We start from the raw sequence: 18,127 nt of genomic DNA, 5'->3' as shown, positions 1-18,127 counted from the left end.
CGTTTGTTCTCCGGCGGCGGGAGGGGGCGGCTCCGAGGGCAAGCCGCCTCCTCTCCTGGGGCAGGGCGGGCGTCTCCTCCCTGACACCCCAGGACACACGGCCCCTGTGACATCCCGCTCGCAGGGCCTTGGGAAGAAGGAGGACAGGGGAACCCCCTGCCGAGTGGTACCCTAGCGGGACGTGGCCTCGGGATCCACAGATGATAAACAGAGAGGGGGTCATGGCTTCCTCTGTGGAGCGTTATTCCCTAGTTGCTTATTAAAAAAAAAAAAAAAAAAAAAAAAAAAAAAAAAAAAAAGGTGTTAGCGCTTGCTGATTGCTGGGAAACTGGGGTTCCCTCTTTATTTCTGTTGCCTTCAAGCATCCAGATCTAAGGCCAGAAAGGGAGGAAGCACAAGAGGGATTCAATCACATTTTAACTCCTGCCTTTATCCTCTTACTTTAAACACACACTCTCAATAGATTCTTCTCTGTTTTTACCAGTGTATGAGAATAGGGAGACAGTTTCTGTGCTGGGATTTCAAAGTGCATTTTCAGCCAAGCGATTTGTGAGTGAACCGTCATTAACTATGGCAGATAATGAAGACAGAACCCAAATCATCAGATCTCACCATCCTGTGCTCTGTTCTGAAAATGGTGTTTCTTTGCTGGCATCTCTCTGTCCTTAAAAGATCTTTTCCAACAATTTATTTCTGTAGCATTGACCAGTTAAGATACATAGAGGATTTGTTTTTCTAAGAATAATTACAGCCTTGTGGAGGAACCAAGGCTTTCCTTTATTTAATTAGAGAAAAATAATTTTAAACCTTTTATTTTGTTACGTACTTTCCAATAACCAGGGATTAATAAAAGAAAACAAGAACAGAATGGATTCATTAAGATTTTCCACAACCATACCACCACAAGAAGGATGTAGCTGAATTTATTTTTTAATATAATTTATTGTCAAATTGACTTATATACAACACCAGTGATATAGCTGAATTTAGATGCCTCATTTGCCCTCTAAATTATTTTCACCTTGCTAAGCAAAATAATAATAATAATCATTAAAATATTACTTATCAAGCCTTCATTTCTAGTACTGAGCTTACAATGTTAAGAATGTAAACACACCTAACAAGAAAATAAGTAAAAGCTAGCTACAGAGAATAATATGACTTTTAATACTGGGGGAACCCAGGAGCCAATAGCAGGAACCAAAACTTCCCAGTGGTGTTTAGATTATCTTACTATTTTTGAAAAAGTGAAGGAAAAAAACACCAAGAACTACAACTTTTAAAAAATTCTCTAAAGGCACCACACCCTGTATGACCTTAAAAAAAGGGGGGTGGGGGGGTTACAGAATTTGGCTAACTACATTATATCCTGAAACCTACACCCTCAACCCAATAAAAATTGCTTTAAAACAGCAAAGAGGAAAATAAATGATTGTTTATTTTGCACACATTTCAAGAATATGCTATCCAACAGCATAAGTGTTTTAGATGATATTTTGTTAAAAAGTCAAAGTTTTAAATTATAATGTGAAAATATTGCTCAATTCACTTTCTGGTAATGATTTGAAGTCATCCTAGCCAGAAAATACTTCATTCCTAGGACTAAGCTAAGTTTTCAAAATTTAAAATTCAAAGACAAAGTATTAAACATGTCTCAATAAATAGAAAGCTATTTGAACATAAATATGCAACTGTATTTTCTTTTCTTAATTTATAGAATGATAACTGTGTTCATATCTTCACTAAAGAGTCAGGGTTCCAACACTGATGGTTCTGTTGTTGTTGAGACATAGGAAGACATTGATGTTACCATATGATTTTAAAAGTTTACCAAAGGCCATATTATTTGCTTTTAGAAACACATATTTGACTTGGAACTAGAATTCTGACCAAAATTATAATCTTTAAATGTCCTAAGAAGCCTAATGTGTTAAAATTGAGACAGACCCAAGTGGACTTTGAAAGTGTGTATAAGGTCCATTTCTGTGAGACCAATTTCTAGACTTTCACCATGCAGAATTGGCATAATGGGCAGGGAACCAAAGAACTCCAGGCAGTAGGAAAGGAGAGAGGTAGAAAGGACAAAAGCCCCGTGGCAGATTCTAGATAGAAAAGCAGAGTGGTAGGTGAAGTGACTCTTATTATCCAAAGTATATATTACCCAATCTCTGCAGTTCACTAGGTTGCACAGGGAATCAAAGTCATGGAAATATGGAAATATTCACCAATGAACCAACCACTTACAAATTTAGTCCCCTCTCAAACTTTCCTTGCTGCCCAATATTAGCATCTAGGTAGGCCCAGTATGTTAACATCTTTGTTAGTTAGTCTCTGGTCAATTCATCAACCTTGTAAACATCTGAAAATGCAATGTAAATACAATGCACATTCAATCCACGGTGCAATATTGATTTTGTAAAAGATTCAGAATTTCATAAAATGGATGCAAGTGATGTTGTAAGAAGTAGGAGAATGATGGGCTTTTTTGACAAATAAAGCCCCGGATGAGTTACTCCAGTGGACAACTGAAGGAAAGAGCTAAAGAAGATTGCTGACCAACAGTCCCTTCAAAAAAGAATGACTTTTTAATGCCCAAGTATCAAAGAGAAGCCCATGAGAAAAATGAAGAAGCCCTATGATAAGTTTTCAAAAGTGATTTTCACTACATTGTAGTGCTCTGAAAGTCAAGAGTGAAAGAAAAGGTGTTTGTATTTTGCTAGAATGCATTTTGCAGGGAAAATTATACTCAAAAAAACCCCACATTTATTCATTCTTCGTTCATTATGAGAATTGGCACACAGTTGCAATTATAAAGGAAATGTTGAATTTTCTGTTCCATTTCTGAAGATAAACTCCTGAACAATTTTTCAGTATCTACTATGAAAATTTGGAGCCTGTGTCAAGTAAATTTTAAGTGGCTTTTTCCAGTATAGTTAATCTCAGATATGGGCACTCTCCAATTATCTTGAAAGATGCCTGAACAACAATCCAGGGCAGTCATTAGATTGAAGGGGGGAGGGTGAGAGAGGAGAGAATGAGGGGCTGGACTCTATCCTTGGATCCCTCCTGTTGTTCTTTGAGGCACAACCCACATCTAGAACTTGGGAATAGTCTGTGCTTCCTTAAAAGTGACCCTCCAGCTGTACCACATGGAGCTCTAGCCTTGTAAGTGCTACAAATGTATAAAAGAAATGAAAAGTATCTGGAAAGCAATTTGTGTGAAAATTCTTTTATGCAGTCCTAGTGACAATGCAATGTTCATGATATTTCTGTAACATCTGTAGTTCTGCAAAACCACCAAACTGGAATTTCCCCACTTCCTTTGTCTAAGAAAATATAGAAGTATAGACTTATGATATTAATACTTTAGTGATGCAAGTGCCTCTTCTGAATTCACCTTTTTGGATACTATCAACATTTGGGAACTCCCCGTAACCTTTGAATTCTTGTGCACAGACCCATCAGTAAATATTCTTGTGAAGGAGGCTTTTTAGAATTAAATATAGGTTTAATGTTTTTTGATATTTGTCAACATAAGCTATGAAGTAGACCTCCCCACTTCTTCCCAAGAATAAAACATTGGAGGCAAATTGTGTTGGTTAGGCTTTTTAGCTACAAACAACTGAGTCCATTCTGGCTAGCTCAAGCCATAAAAAGGATGGATGCATTTTTAAGTAGAAGGTAGTTTACATTACCTTTAAGAGAATTGAAGAAATTATGTCAAGGCTAATGACCAAAGCCTGGCTTCCAAAATGGCCCATTGAGAAATCAGTTGCCATTGCTGCTACCAAGACTAAGCAATAAATGCAAGTACTCTAACTTATTGCAATTCTGATGACTGTGAGCACATCAGATGCATTTCTGCCCTGGGAAACTCACCTTTGCAACACTCCTACCCCAAAGGCGAGATAACTATGCTGCCACCTACAGAAGGAAAGCTCATCACAGACCCTCTTTCCTCAAGTTTATCTCTTAAATCCAATGTCTCATGCAAGTGTATATGATTGGTAATGTCTATGTCACATGACTGTGTTTCAGGTGCAAGAGAGGCTAGGAATTCAACTGTTTGTGGGGGAAAGGGCCATATAATGTAGAAATTTCCCCCAATATTAAAGGTTATTAAAAATATAATGGGCAGGCACAAATATGATTAATGCCCATGACAAGGATCTACAAAGTTCATTTAGCCTCTCTCCTTGCAACCCCTTCCTGAGGAAAACAGCCCCAAGTGAGTCTTCATGTATAAGGGTGCTAAGGCAATGCAATGTGTGTTGAATGAAACCATCTCCACTCACCTGCCCATGTTGGGCAAAGTCTCCTGCTCTTTGTTGGTTTGGAGTGGAACTTTATCCAACAGAGGAACTTCATCATCATCCCTAACTTTTACTGAGTACTTAATTAATACACCAGGAACTGCATCTTGGGACCCATGCACTTGGAGATGTTGGGTATGGTGGACAGATATATGCTGTTTATCCACCCAGAATCACTAATTTCATTCATTGCTCCTCCAGACCCTGGATGGAGCATGCAACCAAGAACTGTTAAAATCAGGGAGCTCTCCCAGGACTTTCCTACTGGACATATTGGGGAAAAGATCCTTCTACTCCACCCACCCTCCACCCCCACCCCCACCCCCACTTTTTTCCCCTCTGGCAACAGTGTGTAAGCAAATGATTTCCTAGGGAAAGAGGAACCAGCCTTAGGTGAACGCCTCAGAGCAACAGCCACCCACCTTCCACATGGAGATGGACCTAAAGAATTTGAAAAAGACTCTTTTGAGAACCCAGGATTCTACCACATTATAAAGAGACTTGGGTATAAAAAAAGATACAAAAGGCAAGTTTTAATTAAAAAACTAGCTTGATCCTAAAAAATCTTCAGTGTGGGACATTGATGGTAATGAGGACCATGAAGTAAGAAATATAATTAATAGCACCAAATCCAATCAAAACACCTTGGAATCATTTTATTATGTTGACATTTGGGAATGAACCCTTGCCTATAAGAATGATAGTTTTTTGTTTTGTTTTGTTTTGTTTTAATGTCTTATTTATTTTTCAGAGAAAGAGAGACAGAGCACGAGCAGTGGGGGGCAGAGAGAGACAGAGACACAGAATCTACAGCAGGCTCCAGACTCTGAGCTGTCAGCACAGAACCGGGCGCAAAGCTCAAACCCAGGAACTGTGAGATCATGTCCTGAGCCAAAGTCAGACGCTTAACCGACTGAGCCATCCAGGCGCCCCAAGAATGATTAGTGTTAACCGTAGGTAAGAAATATATTTTTATTTCTTAGATGTACTCTCCATATTTAAATAACCATATCCAATATATTGATCCAGTTAGTCATTCAGGTTCTTTTGTAGCTAACTCATCTAGCTATCTCACCAGTACTGAATATTACTATAATCATGAATCGTACTGAGATGGTAGTTGTCTGCAAGGAAGACAATGCAATAGGGCCACATGGAGGAAGTGCTAGGACCCCTGAAGATGAAAGGAATACCACCAAGACTGGCCTCTGACAAAGAGCCAAAAGTCTAGAAATGTAAAAGAGGAGCAAGAATAACACCGTTGACTTTGCCACTCAAAGACAATGCTACTGCCACTCTAGTTCCCCTTCCTTTCCAATGTGTCTCTTCTACAATTGAATTGTATCTAAGGATTTGAAGAGTTTGTTTTGATTCCAGGCCCTTCTTTGCTTTTGGAAAAGTCACGAATAAAGAAGATTAATCATAATGATTCTATAGTGTAAATATTACTACAGTCACAGCTGACTTAGAATGACTTCCTAAAAGAATTGAGAGTGGATCTTTTTCTTTTTTAAGTCCATTCACAAGTAACTTCCTGTTTACTGATTGCTCTTCTTTTTAAAAAAATTTTTTTAAGTTTGTATTTATTTTTGAGATAGAGAGGGAGAGAGAAAGAGACAACATGGGCGGGGGGGGGGGGGGGGGGGTTGTTGCAGAGAAAGGAGAGACACAGAAACTGAAGCAGGCTCCAGGCTCTAAACTATCAGCGCAGAGCCCAGCTCAGGGCTCAAACCCACAAACCGCGAGATCATGACCTGAGCCGAAGTTGGCAGCTCAACCGACTGAGCCACCCAGGAGCCCCTCATTTCTTTTCTAAACTGCTGTTTGGAGAAACCACTTCTAATCGCAGACAGAGCTGGTAAACCTACTTCAATTCAAATATCCCTTGTTTGTTCCTCGAGGAATAGATTCACATTCATTGTTCCTTAAACATCTGGAATAAAAGTTTGTATTTCCAATTTGAGCCTGGTTTATTATGAGCTGCAGGATTGCTTAAGGGTTATTGCTTTTGAAAAATAAAATAGCTATATAAAAGACATTATCCAAATAAATATCATGTACAAAGGCATTAGAACTATGAGCCTGAGCCATTAAGAGACTTTTTAGCGTTTGAATTTAAGAGAAAACCAAGAGCAAAATTCAAAAAGGCATACCTTTGCAGTTTTCTTTTAAGAATTTCTCTAGGGGTGCCTGGGTGGCTCAATCGGTTAAGTGACCAATTCTTGATTTTGGCTCAGGTCATGATCTCACGGTGGTGAGATTGAGCCCCAAATCCAGCTCTCTGCTGATGGCACTGAGCCTGGCTGGGATGTGCGTGCTCTCTCTCTCTCTGTCCCTCCCATGCATGTGTTCTCTCTCTCAAAATAAATAAACTTAAAAAAAAATTCTCTAAAGAATTTAAGGATTAAAGAACTAAAATTAAGTTAAAATTTAAGGATTTCTGTAAAAGATTCATATGTAATTTTAAAAATAGATAAAATTGGGAGCGCCTGGGTGGCTCATTCGGTTAAGCTTCCTGCTTGGGCTTAGGTCACGATCTCATGGTTTGTGAGTTCAAGCCCTACGTCAGGCTCTGTGCTGACAGCTCAGAACCTGGGGCCTACTTCGGATTCTATGTCTCCCTCTCTCTGTCTCTGCACCTCCCCCCCTTGTGCTCTCTCTCTCTCTCTCTCTCAGAAATAAATAAACATTAAAAAAAATTTTAATAAATATATAAAATTATATATAACAATTATATAGAGAGAATTTATGCACGTAATTTATGCATTGTAGATATAATTTATTTACATTATAAATTATATATTACAGTATGTATAAATTTATATATATTTATAAATTTATATGTAGATATACATATAAATGTATTTTATATATATACAAAATGATGGCTATGGACACAGTCCTAAATGCATGATATTAATAAAACTAGTTTCACATATAAACCCTGGGTCCTTTGCCCTTAAAATTCTAAGAACATTTCACATTCCTGTAAATGCTTTTGAAATAACCCCAACAAAAACATACTTCCTAAGAAACAAGTAGACTCCGAATACATATTTTTCCATTAAGATAATTGCAAAAGAAGATATATGTGGACAAACATCATGTTCAGTAAATTCTCAATAAAGCCCAAATGCTTGAACATCAACATATATTTATTGTGGGTATTAAATGGTTATTAATTTTAAAAATTAACATGAGACTTGTTTGATGGAGTTTAATAGGATTACATCTCTTGATGGAGTCCAGAGCCTTTTCTGAGGGACACTGCAATTGCTACTTCTTAACTGAGGGATATTTGCCAGATACTAATGACAGGCGTATCCTAACCCAGTGGGTAGGACTAATTGCACAAGTGGGAAGTTGTAGCAACAGGAGCCCAGCCTGGAGCTGGCCTTTGTCTCTGTTTTCTCAATTGGTAATGTTTCCATTGGAAGCACTTAGGGATTTTTTTTGTTTCATTTTCCATTTACCATTGTGGTATATTTAGGTATTATTTGTACATATTGAGAATACTGAGGAAAATAACAGGAATATAAATATGTGTACTTTACATATGACTTCCTGCATGTTATCATTTATGCGTGTATGGATGTGGATGCAGGTGTGAATGTGTATATGCGTCTGTGTGTGTACACATGTCTTCCATGGACGGCGCTGGAGATACACTAACATATTTTCACCCTGTAGAGTTCCGTTTTCTAAATTCTAAACTGACCATCCTCTTCTGTCTGCTAGTTTTTCCTTCTAAATCTATAGCGTTTTTTTTTTTTTTACCCTTTACTAAAGCTTGATTAGATTTTAATCTCAGTAATCCAAAATCTTTCTTCTCTCCCTCCCCCTGTCTTTCCTTCCTTTTCAAGTTATTGAGAGCCTGCTTTGTGCCCAGTCTGCACTAGGCCTTAGAGTAGAACAGACTTGGTTCATATCTTCACAGTCGAGAATGCCGTTTAATGTTGTTTCTTCAAATAATTAATCTCATTCATTTTGTATTGTGTTGGTCCTCTAAGAAGCAGACATCAATTCAGACTTAGGTGTGCAAGAGACATATTTGGGGAATTGCCTGTGGGGGAAAAAGGGAAGAGGAAATATGAGTAGGCAGAAACCCTCAGACTGCACTGTAGGTCTGATACCTGTGAACAGAGTCAGCAAAATAAGGGGGATTGTCTTGGAAAAGCTTCAAACCACTGTGCATCATCGGCCAGGGCAATGAAGAGCTCCAGCAAGGAGCCTATTACAGGAGACTTGTGTTGGGTAGGAATGGCATGACTCTGGTCCTCCCACCTTGCTCAGCCATTATCCAGGAGCAGCCTGGGTAGAGGTGGTCTTGGCACCCATCCCGCAGCAGATCCTGAAGGTATGGCAGCTGGAGGCTGCCAGCTAATGACAGTCCTTACAGCAGGTTCTCTCGTGAAGGGAGATCTACATGGTACACTCCCATGGCTGCCATAAGGGTAGATTTTAGAGTTTTATCCTCAGAGGAAACTTGATTCTCAAGCTCTTAGTATAGGTGGGAATAGAGTGGGAGGAGAAACATTTCACTGCTGCCCCCAGTGAAGACTGCAGATATCAAGAAATTAACTTTGTGACACTTACATGAGTGCAGACCTGTGTGCTTCCCAGTTTTATCAGAGAGGTCATTATTTTGGGTGAGACGAAACACTGGAAGTGCTACTCCACTGGAAGGGTATGTAGGAAGTGTATGTTTGTAATGATGCATTTCTTAGGAATCCTAAGGCTCTGAATCTTTTTTGCACTCTGGTCCCACAGTAGACACCTACCAACAGTCAGGTATAGAATTATATACACAGTAGGCATCTTGCATCACCTATGTCTTCTAGATTGCTCATGTCATGGTTCTTCCTGGGCTAAAAATCTAGGGGCATCTTTGGATTGCATTTCCCATTCTCTTAAAACAAAATAAAACCAAAACCAAACCATCTCACATCACTACCACCAACAAAAGACCTGGAGCAGAGGAAAAGAAAGACTGAGCATGAAAAATGAATTTAAAAAGAAAACCTAGAAAACCAAGTGATTATTTCAAGAATAATTAATGACCCTAGTGCACTTTGACTGAACCTTTCTGCAGGTTGCCTCTCATCAGATAGCATCAGATAGAGGTTCTGAGAACTTAGGCGGCCCACAGTATTTTAATGAACAACATACCAGGCAAATAACTCCCTGCATTCAAAATTATTACTACCAAGAAAATGTTGAAAAACCAGAGCCAATAGTCAACTGAACTCTTCAGAGCAAAAACAGACAAGCAAACAAATAACTGAATCAGTAAGTGTCTAGGTATGTAGTATGTCAGATGAAGATCTGGTGATTGGACTTTTTTTTTTTTTTATGTCTGCAAAAAACACTAGAGAAACAGGAGTAACTTGCTTCTTGGCTTCCAAAAAGCCAAGGAAATAGGAGAACACCAGGCACAATGAAGAGCTAAGAAGGTGATGAGGACATCGTCTCTAACTGTTGCCTCTTTTCTACTTTTTTTGACATTGGGTCTTTATGTGTCCCAAGTACTCACTCCATTATGTTAATTAATTTAGAAATATAACTGTAATTCCTTTAATGTTTTCGAAGAAACAATAAATTAGAATGCTTAGTAAAATTTAACTAATTATCTAGATCTGTACTGTCACTAGCCACACGCTACTGTTTTAATTTAAATTTATATTAATTAAAATGAATTGAAGTTTAAAAACTCAGTTCCTCAGGTAGACTAGTCATATTTGGAGTGCCCAATAACTACAGCTATTGGACAGCTCTGATCTAGGTGATTGATTAGATTTAAAAATAAATTGGCCTGGTATACAGGATAGTCAAATAGCTTCTCACTTGCAAATGATTAAGTAAACACTGCATTTTTTTTTTGTTTGTTTTAATTATTTAAGCAATCTCCATACCCACTGTGGGGCTTGAACTCACCACCCAAGATCAAGCCAGCCAGGTTCCCCAAAGAGCGCATTTGACTTTAGCAAATGCTTATTACTTCTCCTTGCTGTGAGAACTTCCCTCCCTGCTTTCGTTCCTCCCTTTGCTTTGTTTATCCTTCTGTTGTCTGGTGAGGAGAGTTATGCTTCCAAACATTCTCAATGGGTATAGCCTCTACCTCCCACCTCTGGTGCTGACAGCCCAAAAGGAAGGATAAAGAAAAAGAGAGACCTCAGATCAGTTAAAATATCAAAATAGCGATCAACTGGAGATTGTACCCTTCCTCCTGGAAAGGACCTTTCTGATCAGGTTAAATTCAAGTTTTTTTTTTTTAATTAAACAAAATTATATTATCTTAATTTTATATTTTATTTATCCAAGTAATGATAAAAGAGCTCAGAGTTATAAAAAATGAAAAATATTTTTGAAAATCAAGAGAAACAATTATATTTTCAGAACAGATTTTTAAAAAATCAGTGGCTTATTTCTAAAAATTTTTACAATATGTTTTAAAGAAATCAAAAATATTTTTATATTTAGTTTGGTCAAATGTCGTATATCCAATTAGGACACTAGTCCTGTTGCTTAAATCATTAATAAAATCTTACCCATTAAAACAGGTACTAATTTTGAATTGAGTAGTGTTTGCATGAATAAGAACATTCATTCATTTTATTAATTGTGCAGCACATATGAATTTTACAGTGATAGATCTAAGTCTCACAGAAATGGAACTTTCTCTATTACTCTACAGCTGAAATTAAACCATCTCTTAAGCCCTATATGGCAGAAAGCCTCATCTTGCCTATTGACTCTAAACTCCATCACTTCCAGATTTTTCTCAGTTAATTTTGGGTAAATCCTCCAGCAAGTCAACTGTCATCACTTCCCTTCTCTTCCCCTTCTCCAAGGCATGGTCTCATTTATTCACTTATCAAGTATTTGTTGAGCTCCTACTATGTACCAAGACCTAGGAATTGAGAATATGATAAAGAAGACAAAAATCCCTTGTTTTTAAAATTTTTTTTTATGTTTATTATTCATTTTTGAGAGAAAGACAGCATAATTAGGGCAGAGTCAGAGAGAGAGTGAGACACAGAATCTGAAACAGGCCCCAGGCTCTGAGCTTTCAGCACAGGCTGCAAGATCACAACCTGAGTGGAAGTCGGATGTTTAAATGACTGAGCCACCTACGCGCCCCAGCCCTTGCTTTTATGGAACGTATGTTTCAGGTGGGGAGCTCAGTGGACAGCTCTGGAGCTGAAGAAATGGAGTCAGATAAGAGGGTGATGGAAGAGTGTCTAAGCACTTAATAAATTCTCTTTTTTTACGTTTATTTTATTTTTGAGAGAGAGAGAGAGCGCAAGGAGAGGAGGGGTAGGGAGAGAAGGAGACACAGAATCTGAGGCAGGCTCCAGGCCCTGCACTGTCAGCACAGAGCCAGACACAGGGCTTGAACTCACGAGCCATGAGATCATGACCTGAGCCGAAGTCGGACCCTTAACTGACTAAGCCACCCAGGCGCCCCAATAAATTCTTATTGATCAACTGAATTTGTTTCTTACAGGCATTTTTTTCTCTCCATTAATATGAAAAGTTGTATGGAATTGAAAATATGCCCAATAGCAGAATAAAATGACATTGAGAGATATAAATAGAAAATGTTTGTAGGATCAAATGATTTTCTAAAAGTATCCTCAAGACAATATCAGTAAATAGGTCTGATTATCATGTTTTGGTGTACTGATCTTGTTGACTTTTGCTGTGTCCCAAATCTGAAGGTCACCGACCCTGAGCTCAATCACCTATTAGCCAGAAGACCTTGAACAAGTCATTTAACATATCAAGGGTATGATTTTATCACTGTTTGAATAGGACAATAAAACTATCACCCCTACTTACATATAATAGTTGCAGTGAGGATCAAGTAAAAGGAGAAAAGGGGAACTAAAATTAACTCGCATGTCCTTTATGTTCCCAATCCTGTGCTGCTTGGCTTATAGATTCCATATCTCTTGACTTTCTTGGTTGTAAGTGAAAAACAACCCAAGTGGCTTTAAGCGAAAACACAACACATTGTCTCTCTTAACTGAAAAATCCAAAGATAGATCTAGGCTCAAAGGTGTCGCTGGAGCCCAGTCACTCTCTCACCTCTGTTCTTCTCAATGTTGGCTCAGTTTTCAAACATTAGTGTCCCTTGTGGTCACAAGATGCTTCCAACAGCAGCAGACCTCATTCAAGTCTATTAGACAGAAGTAATTTTCCTTTTCCTAGGATTCCCAGCAAAAACCTCAATGAGTTTTATTGACTCTTTTGGATCATGTACCCATCCCCAAACCAACCATTGCTACCAAAAGAAAAGTCACATTCTTTCTAATTGGCTAGGATAAGTCACGTGCCCATATCTCAAGCCAATGGTACAAACAACACCACCATCATTTTATGAACCGAGAGAGGAGTTGGTAATCTCTCTGAAGGAAATTGTGCTATGGTTTCCAGTAGAGAGAATGGACAAAGCAACAAGTACCAATTACCTGTATATAACTTTTAAGGCCCAGGCCCCACACAGGATGATGGTAGTGCTGGGAGGCAGATGGGAGGGATAAACAGTGTCACAAGACCATACAAACTAGTATTCCTCTGTTTTTACCTCCACCTGCTATATGAGAACATGAGTCCCTCCCAAATTATGGGAGGAAATGTCAGCTTCCTCCCAAATTATTCTGAGAGTCCCTGGAGATTTCAGCAAGGAGTCTCACGTATGCATGTGAAACATTTCTTTTGGGTAGCACTCAGGACTTGTAGCCTTTTCCCCCTTTGCTGTGGCTTCCTGTGATGTTTCTGTGGCTGTCAAGGCTGAGATGCTCAGAGCACAATGCTGTTGCTGCAGTCCCCAATGCCCTCCAAAGAACAAACACTGCCCATGCAGCTGAAAAAAACAAACCCTTTAAAAAGTGGTGTTCCTTCCCATGTCTCTGGCAGGGACTCTGTGTGAGGACAGTACCCTTCACTGCCATTTCTGCCATCTGGTTCCTCTTACCTGACAAATGGGGGTCAGGTGGTGTGTACCCAGCCAACAGGTAAGCCTGGGCTGGGGCTGGGGCACAGCTATTTGTGATTGTAAAGCCCAGTCTATGGAGCCACGGAGCCAAGGGAAATTCCTAGATGCAGTGCCCTTTTCAAGTCCCAGTTCAAAGCCCACATACAGGGAGATTGGGGGGAGCACCAAGGTAGAGAGATGGACATGAGCTTGAGTTGATTGCCTGATGATTTTCCCACAGCTGCTCTCCCAGAGCTTCTGGCCTGGGCAGGCATGGTATTCTGGGAGGGGAGGTACTTATTCGGCCACAGGCATTTTAGTCAGTCAGCCTGGGTGTCTCCACTTTTTCTTGAAGTTCTGTCACGCTATGAGTTCCTGGGGACTGCGCTGGCCGTCAAAATACACAAGAAACTTCTGAAAATCATGCCTTTCCTTCAGGGGTAGCTTATTCCTGCTTCTGGGGCAGGCCCAGTGTTACAACTCTTTCTCTCTTAGGGCTCCTCCTTTCTGCAGATCCATGCCTGTGGCAGTGATAGTAGAGGAGTTGATTGCCCTGCTTGTCCTCCAGGCAGTCCTCAAACATGTAGCGTAGACATTATAAATAATAATAACGATGGGGCGCCTGGGTGGCTTAGGTTAGGCTTCTGACTTCAGCTCAGGTCATGATCTCACAGTTTGTGGGTTCAAGCCCTGTGGGTGTCAGGCTCTGTGCTGACAGTTTGGAGTCTGGAGCCTGCTTTGGATTCTGTGTCTCCCTCTCTCTCTGCCCCTCCCCTTCTCACGCTCTCTCTGTCTCTGTGTCTGTCTCTCTCTCTCTCTCTCTCAAAAATAAACATTAAAAATTTTTTTAAATAATAATAACTATATCTCATACTAACTGAAAGCTTGCTATTATTATCCATAGTTCGAGGTGAGGTTCACTGAGGCAAAGAAAAGTTTAGTAAATATACCTTTTATCCCATGAGGCCAGATATTTTTTGTGTCTCGATCCCTGATGTGTTTCCAGTGCCTAGCACAGGGCTGACCAATAATAGTTATTCAGTAGATTTTTTCTTTTTTTTAAATGTTTATTTATTTGGGAAGAGACCCCACACACAAGTGGGGGAGGGACAGAGAGAGAGAGGGAGATACTCAGTGCTGTCAGCACAGAGCCTGATGAGGGGGCTTGATCTCACAAAGTGAGATCATGACCTGAGCTGAAATCAAGAGTTGGACGTTTAACTGACTGAGCCACCCAGGTGCCCCAGTAGGTACTTCTTTCATTGATGGATGTGCAGCAGATGCTGTGATGGGCCTCCTTGATCTCTCATTTAGGACCAAGTCATTTGTTCCCCCTGCTGCTGGGACATCAACTGCTATGGGCTCCCAGTTGGCATCTGTCAGGAATTTCCCACAGGACAAGATGTATAACCGCTCACTAAGGACTGCACCCAGTGGCTGGTCTGTGAGGGAGTCAGAAGATCAGTCCCCACTTGGGACTACTCTAGAACTATCCCAGTTCCCACTGAAGATGAACTCAACTCGTCCTCTGTCGCATCTGCTTTGCAGTTCAATCTCTCCCTCTGCCCAGTCTTGCTTCCCTCATTTCTCTATAGGGACTGTCACTGACTACAGCCTTCAGTGAACCACCTGCAAGCAAGTCTCATCTGAGTTTGTTGCCAGGGAACTTGGCCCAAGGCACATGGAATATGTTATTTACTCAGCCTTGTGGCTCTGACCCCAACAATCCTGTCTATAGATTTGTCCTTTTTCTAGTGCTGTTTGAGGTGACATGGCTGCTGGTTGTTCCAAAATGTACTATTGCTGTTATAAAAGTCTTTGCTATCCTCACTGAAACCTTGAAGATTCAGGAAGATGCCACTTCTCATCTCACCTGCTCTCACTAACCTTGGAATTCTTTGTTCAGCTCTGGGAGCCAGGGATGGCTGTCTCACCCCACTGCCCCAGAGCAGATCCCTGCCAGGCTGCAATGATAGCTCAAGACATAAAGGAAAATGCTTCTTCCCTTTGAGGTCCTCTCAGAAGCCGCCCTCCCCACTTGCCCCAGCTTTACAGCCCTTCATTTGTGCCCTCCACCCTGGCAACCCTCTTGGGTCATGCCAGTTGCCAAAGCTTCAGTGACCAGCTCCAATGCTCCCCAATGAGCTAATGGTATCTCAGCCATTAGCTCAGTCATCTCTTCCCACAAGGCAAATTCCCTTAAAGCTCTCTTGCTCTTTCTTCCCATCTGCCTGTTGTCAGGGCCACATTATGTACTTCTGAACCACAAAGTGGGTCCACTTCCTCCCCTTAGCTCCTCTATAAATTTGCCTGACTCTCCACTTCCCTCACCTCTCCCCAGGAACCACCAGACTCTGAGAATATTGAATATGTTAGAGCAGAGAAGGAGGGTGAAGGTGGAAAGGACATCTACCGAGACAGGGTTTAGACAAAGTCTTGTTATATACAGCAGAAGAGTAAAGAAGTCAGATAAATCTGGCTTCCTTTCCTACCCATCTGTGAAATGAGGACACTTCATTAAGTGGTTAAGATAAATAAGATAATGTATGTAAAACACTTGGCATTGTGCCTGGCATGGAGTGGGTGCTTAATACCTGGAATTTGTACTAGTTCTAGGTTTTTGTCTTTCAGTTCCAGTCCACTGTTCTATTCTCTGCTTTGTGGTGCTGGGTCTCTCTGGGACTCTACAGACCACGTTTCTGCATAACCAGCTGCTCCTTGTTGGACGCTGCCAATGGGGAAACCAGAGGGACATCATAAGACCAGAGGAGGGAGAAAGAACTTGCTCCTTCCCTGGGGGCTTGTATCTACTTCCTGTTCCCCTGTTCCACATCAGCAGTGCTTGCCCATCTCCGCAGAGGCAGTTCCTTCCTGGAGGAGTCTGAACCCATTTTGCAGATTCCCCCTCCCTCCACTCATCGGAGCAGCCTCATTGCACCTTCTCAGAGACACCAGCACCAGCCCACTGGTACCCTAGCCTCAAGGGTCTTGGTCCCTCCTCCAAGTTCTTCTCTTACCCACGTCTAGGGGAGGTAGCTACTTCCCACAGGTGCTACTGCTATGATTTCTTAGTGTCTTTGTTTACTTTTCAGTCACTTAGTTAACAACTTTATACCTAGGTAATAGTTTTTTTTATTTTATTTTGAAACAATTTTTAATGTTTTTTATTTATTTTGAGAGAAGCAGAGAGAGAGAGAGAGAGAGAGAGAGAGAGAGAGAATCCCAAGCAGGCTCCACACTGTCAGTGCTGAGCCTGATGCAGGGCTCGATCTCACAATCTGTAAAATCATGATCTGAGCTGAAATCAAGTGTCGGATGCTTAATGAACTGAGCCACCCAGGCTCCCCTGGTTAATAGTTTTTTATATTACATTCTCATTGCTCAATAACTGGTATGGTTTCTGTCTGCTGACTAGACCTGCTGGATACAAAAGTTTTTCCATTTTATGAATAAGAAAACAGGGATTTGTGTGGGGTGAGGCATCTCCCAAGGTCATGGAGTGATTCTTTGGGCTTTGAATTCAGGTGTACCTAACCCCAGAACTATACAGGCACACTACATACCATATAGCATGGCTGAGATAAACCATGTTGCTTCCACCAGGTCAGTGTCACATTTTCATCCCTGCCTTGGCCCCACCCCGTTGTGGCTGGGATGCACTCCACCTAGTACCCTGGGGCCCAAAGCTAAGGATAAAGCACAGGTGCTGCACAGCTGAAAATGTGACATTGAGCGCCTCCAAAAATGTGACATCGAGTGCCTCTGAAAGCTAGGTTCCTCTTTGAAATCCCCTATTTAACTGAATTATTTTAACCAAATTCTAACATTTTCATTAAGTAGAAAGGAAAAAATAGTAAATCCATTACAAAACTTTTAGATGCTAGTGGATCTAAAAGGATTTGCTGAATGTTATAAAACTGTTGTGGTTGGGGGTGCCTGGGTGGCTCAGTCAGTTAAGCATCTGACTTCAGCTCAGGTCATGATCTCATAGTTTGTGAGTTCAAGCCCTGTGTTGGGCTCTGTGCTGACAGCTCAGAGCATGGAGCCTGTTTCGGATTCTGTGTCTCCCTATCTCTCTGCTCCTCTCCCCCTCTCAAAAATAAATAAACATTAAAAATATTTTTAAAAACCCCACAAAACTGTCGTGATTGAAACTGATTCTGTAGGCTTGATCCAGAATTCGGGGGTTGGGGCTGAAAGTCAAAACACAGTTATGTTAATTTCACTTAAAATTTTTTTTTAACATTTTATTTTATTTTTTTGAAAGAGAGAGAAAGAGACAGAGCGTGAGTAGGGGGAGGGGCAGAGAGAGGGAGACAGAATCTGAAGCAGGCTCCAGGCTCTGATCTGTCAGCACAGAGCCTGATGCAGGGCTCAAACCCATGAACTGTGAGATCATGACCTGAGCCAAAGTCGGACGCTTATCCAACTGAGCCAACCAGGTGCCCTCAATTTCACTTTTATTATTTTCTAAGTAATCTCTATGCCTGATGTGGGCTCAAACTCGTGACCCCGCGATCAAGCATCACATGCTCTACCAACTGGGCCAGCCAGGCGCCCCTCACTTTTATTTTAAAAAGTGTTTCATGGAGCACTTTTTGATGGAAGACAGGTGGTCAGAGAGGAGAAAGGGAGTTAGGCCAAAAGAGACATCTTTCACATCAAACAAGGATGGACTGCTCATCTTTAAAAGACAAGAAACCAGCATTCTAAGAGACTATTTGGGGAAAAGTCACAATGACATTACTGGGAATCCGGCCAAAGTAAAGACTATTACTGGATGTTTCTGATTTTGTTCAGAATATTCCTGGAACTCACTGTCTTTATAATGCCA

At 40.7% G+C, this 18,127-nt stretch overlaps 1 long non-coding RNA gene across 1 annotated transcript in view; it reads left to right on the top strand.

Moving 5' to 3' along the window:
- Positions 1–5,223: 5,223 nt before the first annotated feature.
- LOC123611462 overlaps positions 5,224–18,127 on the top strand; it is a 36,457-nt gene continuing 23,553 nt past the window's right edge. Inside the window, exons 1-2 of the long non-coding RNA XR_006718683.1 lie at positions 5,224–5,270; positions 13,236–13,333. This is a non-coding gene — a long non-coding RNA (uncharacterized LOC123611462). The remainder of the gene's footprint in view (positions 5,271–13,235; positions 13,334–18,127) is intronic.

This window comes from Leopardus geoffroyi, chromosome C2 (assembly GCF_018350155.1).
Source record: "Leopardus geoffroyi isolate Oge1 chromosome C2, O.geoffroyi_Oge1_pat1.0, whole genome shotgun sequence".
NCBI lineage: Eukaryota > Metazoa > Chordata > Mammalia > Carnivora > Felidae > Leopardus > Leopardus geoffroyi.
The sequence above is the reverse complement of the archived record's forward strand: the minus strand, read 5'-3'. Positions and strand labels throughout refer to the sequence as shown.